The sequence below is a fragment of the Varroa destructor genome, unplaced genomic scaffold, assembly GCF_002443255.2.
Source record: "Varroa destructor unplaced genomic scaffold, Vdes_3.0 BEIS01000006.1, whole genome shotgun sequence".
NCBI lineage: Eukaryota > Metazoa > Arthropoda > Arachnida > Mesostigmata > Varroidae > Varroa > Varroa destructor.
In genome coordinates this window covers 11,392,972-11,399,404 of record NW_019211459.1, presented here as the reverse complement: position 1 = coordinate 11,399,404, position 6,433 = coordinate 11,392,972, and positions in this window count along the sequence as shown.

The window sequence follows — 6,433 nt, the reverse complement described above, 5'->3', positions numbered from 1 at the left end:
CCTGGTCTACAACACGAATGTCTGCGTCTGCATTATAAATCCAATTAGGCGCTTCAGACTTCATAATATATAATAGCTGATACGATCCATAGCCGAGTTACTAGTAATTGCCACAAGTTTGTGCCGTTAGATAAATCATACCAAATTAACTTCTGCTTTTTACCACTGCTGAATTTCTAGTAGCGGCGGCTGTTCGGGCAGCTGGCGCCTCGCAAGAAAACGAGGATGAAGAGAAATGAAAAATCCTTTAATGGCGATGACGCAAATGGTCATGGTGATGATGATCATGATGAAGAAAAGGATGCTCATCAGCGTGAAAATGGATCGGTCTGGGGCACGAAGATGAAACATGACAACTTCGCTGCCGTTATTGATGTTGTACGCTTACACGTAGATTGCCGAGAGTCGCCGATGATCCAGCGACTACAACGGGGAAGTTGTCTCATAACGGGGAAGCGCGGTCCTATCCGATCTGGTCCGATATTGGTATCAGGAAGTCTGAACCAAAATGAATCAAAACAAAAAACAAGCAATCACACATCACCACTTGCTATCGGTCGACCGCAGCCAGCGGTTTAGTGCACGCATGAATCCATCACCTGTCTAGCTTAGTGACACGACACCGAAGTGATGGCAGAGTAAGGGACTATGGTGCACAACTAATTAATGAACGCGCACCGTATCGTACTGCAGCGGTAGGAGCACCAGCGTTGACCAACTACAGCAATCAAGAATCGCTTTAAGTGAACATAGTCTATATATGGACAGCACGGAAACGACGTTGAAGCAAACAAAATGCGGCTGAGGGCTATCGTAAATGCTACAGCGACCTCACACGAGGTTTCATGACTTGGAACCTCGCTACCTACAATCGTGGTTGCAGAAATCCTCATGAGGTCATACGATGACGCGCTCGCGTGATCGACTTCTACGCCAGCTGTCATTGAGAGATGAGAATCGTCGCATCAAAAAAGACGAAAGCGGTAAGCAAAGGAGCAACGCTTCAAAATCGGATCACATTGTCGTCGAGTTCTACAACGCGTCGGTACGTCAAGCCACCGATATTTTATGACATGATATAATCCGCCGTGCGACGTTATCGTAGGATGCTGTGGGCTGCAGTGTTGCGGCCAGACTCAGTCATACTCGACAAGTCTACATCTGTTGCAGGCTTATACCGCTTACTAACAACGTCGTGGGGGGTCAGGAGAATCCAGAAGATCTGGCCCCTCCGATCAACCAACCCACCCCATCGTTGTTGTGATTAATTTTGAAGAGCTTGTATTGATCGTAATGTGTGATTATAATAGATGAAATGGGTAATTAGTTAGCTACATATTGAGAGACCGAAAACGAAGAGGTGAAAGAAAAAGAGATGATAGGAAAAAAGAAAAAATGACCGTGAGTGATGATTATAGCAGTCAGTCGTATTGACGCAAGGGAGAACCGTCCACTGGCTCCAGCGTTTTCCCTGGGTCGTTACCGGCAGCTTTCCTGAGTTGTCAGTTTTCAAACTCCTGTACTTTGTCGGTTTTTCTACAAAGTCCGCAGCAACGCCGTTGACTCGTCGGCTCCAATTATCGGAATCCTAAGATTTCGAATTCGAGATTCCGAAAGTCGCTGCAGCAGCCTGACCTTGCTGGCCGACCGGGGGCGTTGGTGCGTCCGGCTTCCTTTACGTCGCCCGCATGACATGTGCGCTCGAATTTGCTTGTCGTCTTCCGCCTGTCGGCACGCTGCCCTGGACGATATTCTGACCACGGTCAGACACCGACCCATATACTAACAAAGCAAGCTATGAATCAATAAAAAGAAACGAAACCTAACATATGGTAGAAGGACGAAGGCCACTAGGGGATCTCCAGTAGTTGAACTAGTTGTCGTTATAGAATGTGTTTCTTCCTTGTAAGTTTGGGTAGACACTCTTTTTTTGAGAGTGCCCGTTTTCGGTGATGACGATGATGATAATGACGATGAGTTTAGCTTAGGCCACTTTTTTCGGCCTATGCCTGTGCACAGATGGGGTTCTCTATCGGCTCTAATAGGTTCTGTTACACAATATACCCATTAGTTGTTAGATACCAACATTACGTCGTCCTTATATATAGACCAAAACGAGCTTCCAGCAATAGCAGTGGCAGCAGCGACATCCGCTTTCAAAGCAGATCGACGTCTCCCCAATATAATTGCTTCCATTTCGTTGCAGAAGCACGATACATCCATCCATGCATATATAAGCATATATAAAATACGTTATGTACACCATATATAAAATAAACGTACATACCACAACACCGTACGATACGAAAGGCAGGATGGCGCGAACGCAACAAACAAACTTCTATACCTGTAATAGAAGTCTGCAGTAAGTGAGTCGAGTGATCAAGTGATTTCTGTGATCAGAGATGTCATAGGTGGCCCACAAGTTCCTCCTGGTGGAGCTTGTAAGTGGGTTTTTTCACAAGCGAATATATCGAACATGCGTTACGGGATCGTTCGTGCTGGCGACGCTGTTACATTCGGACGTCTTCCCGTGGACTAGTCAAGAATCTCCTCTGGCGGTCTTTGGACAGCAGCAGTCTTCTGTTATAACTGACTGAAATACATACTATGCCCGTGTCAATCCACCAGAAACGGTCAAAAATTTATCGCGTTATTCGTTATTACCTTCGTCTAATTGCCCCGGCCTAATGATGACGATGATGACGGCAACAATGGTGTCGACCATGCAGGCTGAAAATTATATGATACAATAGAAACAAAAGCAAAATTGAAAACGAGTTTCCTGTGGCCCGATGGTGCGCGGACGTTCGCACGATTTTTTAAGAATGCCGTAAAAATATGTATTAACCAGCCGCAGCGAAATGAAAAGTTTCCGGTAATATCTATATAATAAAGAAAAAAAAAAAAAGGTGACAATGAAAATCACTAATAAGGTGCGACAAGAAAGAGATAGTCGGAAGTAATCAATTTATGTGATGGACAGTAACCCTGTGAGAAGATGTGACTATTGACCTTGATCTACTGATTGTACGCATAGTATGATTGTTGCTGTTGGCCTTATTACGTCCCATAATATGCAATTTCTATACTTACATCTTTGTCGCTGTCGTCGTCGTCGTCAGAAGGTGGCGGTCAATGACGGAGCCGCTCGGAAAGGGGAGCAAACGAGAGCCATCCGTCAGTGTGATTGTGACGAAGGCTAGAATCGAACCCCGATAAGTTGTAAATTAGCAGCGGGTGACTGCGTCTGCTTCCATGTGTATGTTGAAACCAATAGTCATTGTTGATCCTACAGAAATTTTTAAGACAATTACGATTTTTGCCGTTGATGTTGATTGATGTTGGCCAGATGTTTCGTTTTGAAAGAGTTAAAATTCGTTTTTCCTCTATTAAAAGAAAAACTTATCCTAAAATTTAGTCATATCAGAACTTGAAGATTTGCGTACATGTCCAGAGACTGCGATGCGTCTTGATACGACGACTGTTTAACAAATGAGCTTATATACCATGAACGAAAGGAAGTGAAACAGTGTATGCGTTTGTGTGCATCATACAGATTCCAAACAATGACGAATGATAATGATGATCCTGAATGATGGCGGTGTTGATGATGATCTGAAAACGTGTGACAAAGAGCAAAACCAGATAGGAAGCGAGCGAGATAAAGGATATATCTATATACCTAAATAATTATTGCTATATATATATATATATATATATATATATATATATATATATATATGGACAACACAAAATGTTATTGTAATATGCTACTAAGCGCTGATCATGCACACTGATAACGATCATAATGACGCTGATGCTACTGATATAATGTAAATGAATACACCACAAAAGCTACTATATTGGAACTGCGCTATATATATATATATATATATATATATATATATATATCGACAACCTAGATTCTTCTTATAATAATAATTATTATTATTATTATGATAATTACTATATATATTACTGCTGCTAAGTTAAACTGGCAGCATGAATTGGAGTTATCACATGATGTCTGTAGCTTGATGAAGAACGAGCTTTGTGAAAATGCGGGGGTGAGTAACGACTTTAATTAACAAATCGAAGTAACCCTTCCTCCTGCTCCCTCGACATACAGACACCCACGTACATCACACGCAGAAAAAAAGGACGCAGAATCGATACCGGGCTCGAAGCTATCGTTTTGTTCTTATTTGGTACAGGTAAGTGCAATCTATTACAATATGGTTAAAGGAACAGCTAGAAAACAACGGAAGCGGCGGATTACGGAACATTTGCGGAGCGCTATACACGTAAAATTAGACAATGCTACCTATGAATGTACACACATACACATACACATGTTCACATGGAAAAGCTTTTAAGGAGAATATCTATGACTGAATATCCAAATTGCGCAGGCCTAGGCACCTCAAAACGTCATTTAAGTACACACAACGTATATAGACACATTGAAGACTCAAGAAGGATACGGCCACCGTGTCAAGAAAACTATCACTCCTATCGCTTTTACTATATTACGAGGAAATCAAGTGTAGATTGCTCAGGGCAAATGGGTTGACAGTTCAACCAGAAGATCGCTGCTAAGGCGGATCAATTCGATATAGACGTGAAGCGGTCCTTCTTTCCTCGTAGGCAACACCAAGATAAACCTATCGTGCAAAATTTAAGTGACAAATGATATACTTACACTTTAGTTGTCTTTCTGTTACGATAGTAGCCTTCCCAGAATGTTAAAACTATTCTCAACAATTTGATCATTGACCCTAGACGGGCAAGGAATGAAGCCGTGAATACGTGATAAAACACACAAGGATTCACAAAACGTCCTACACTAGTGTATCTCCTATGTACGTACTAATGTGCAGATGATAGATAACAGAGAGCCACTCAATTGAGAACCAATGTATTAATATGGACATTATTATGATCGCAAAGAACTTAGAAAGCCGATAGCTAGCTATTGCCAGCCTGCAGTGATGATCTATCGAACTGAAACGGTTGAGACGATTAATGTTGATGGAGGAGCCATCATTGTTACGGATGTGTATTCGACGAAAACCAATAGAAACGAACAGCGAAGGTTCAGACGGAGCCGGGGAAAAAGAGTTAGTTTATTAGAAAAATAAGAAAATATCAATAGAAAAAAAAAAAAAAAAGAATATTTGAATCTATCCGAGTGAAGCAGATGAGGTTTTGGCATACGAAAGCAGAACGAAATATCGATGCTTGAAACTCGCTAGACGCGTGAATCTTCAATTCCATCGAAATCTTGGAACATGTTTTTGACGCGAAATAGTAAGGGACAATATTGAAGCTGTCATACAGTGTCTCACGTGAAATTGTTTGCGACCAGAGTAATAGAAAATCGTTAAATTTTATGGCCAACTAAGTGCCTGGCGTTATAGTGTATATAAACGAAGACCGGGCATACAGACCGTTCATACAGTTAATATTATTCTTGTTATTGTTATTTTTATCGATAATATAACGTCTCGAATTGGAACTTACACTGCCGCAGCGTCTGAAAGGATGATAATCTGTACAAAATCAAAAGCATCTTTCCCACCGGGGCTTGTAACGAAAATCAAGTTACTAATCATTATTTGACTTTATTTTTACACGATCTTATCGGTGTCTTTATCGAAGAACAACTTTACATGAACTATTAGCCTGCTACTGCAGTAACAGAAGCCCACCTTTACCTATATCATGTGTATCTGCGTCATGTCTCGACCATGTCAGACAAATTTTCTAACTCTTCAGGATAAAAAATTAGAAATTTGAGTGAACGATTTCCCATTTGTTCCATCTCTGCTTTGCGAGCGCTGGCCGCTGTATCATCCAAGACTGAAGCAGCGCGCGACGACGATCTTTCTAGTTCGGGAGTATTGTCTTCTCAACGGTCCGACGACCATCGATGTTTAAACATTTTATGCTGCTGTAGTCCGAAAACAGTCTGAAACCTGTCTCCAAACTTACCGCTGACCCTAGCCTCAGCGAAACTCATTATCTTCAATTTTTATTCGATAATCATTTAAAAAAATATATCATTTTTGGACTCGGTGAGTCTTGAAGTTCGGCATGACTAGAGTAGTGGCGCTGAGCGCGCCATAGATTATGATAAAAAGGCGCCAGGCGTCTGATTAGGGCCACCATAACGCACGGTTGTTTGTCAATTTGACCTGCGGTGTAAAAGGACAGGCGTCTCGACAGCGGACTCAAATGTCGATTGCCGGAACGTGGCAAAAGGCACTGGTCGAATCGTAGATGGCTTCAGTATGCCCTAGAAGAGTGGCTCCGGAGGCCCTCGAATTGTGCCTTGCAACCCGCACCTAGGTAGACCGTTCAAGCTGACTGACTGTGACCGTGTAATTAAACCTTTCCTCCCTGGGTACTCAAGTGAACTGATCGAGCT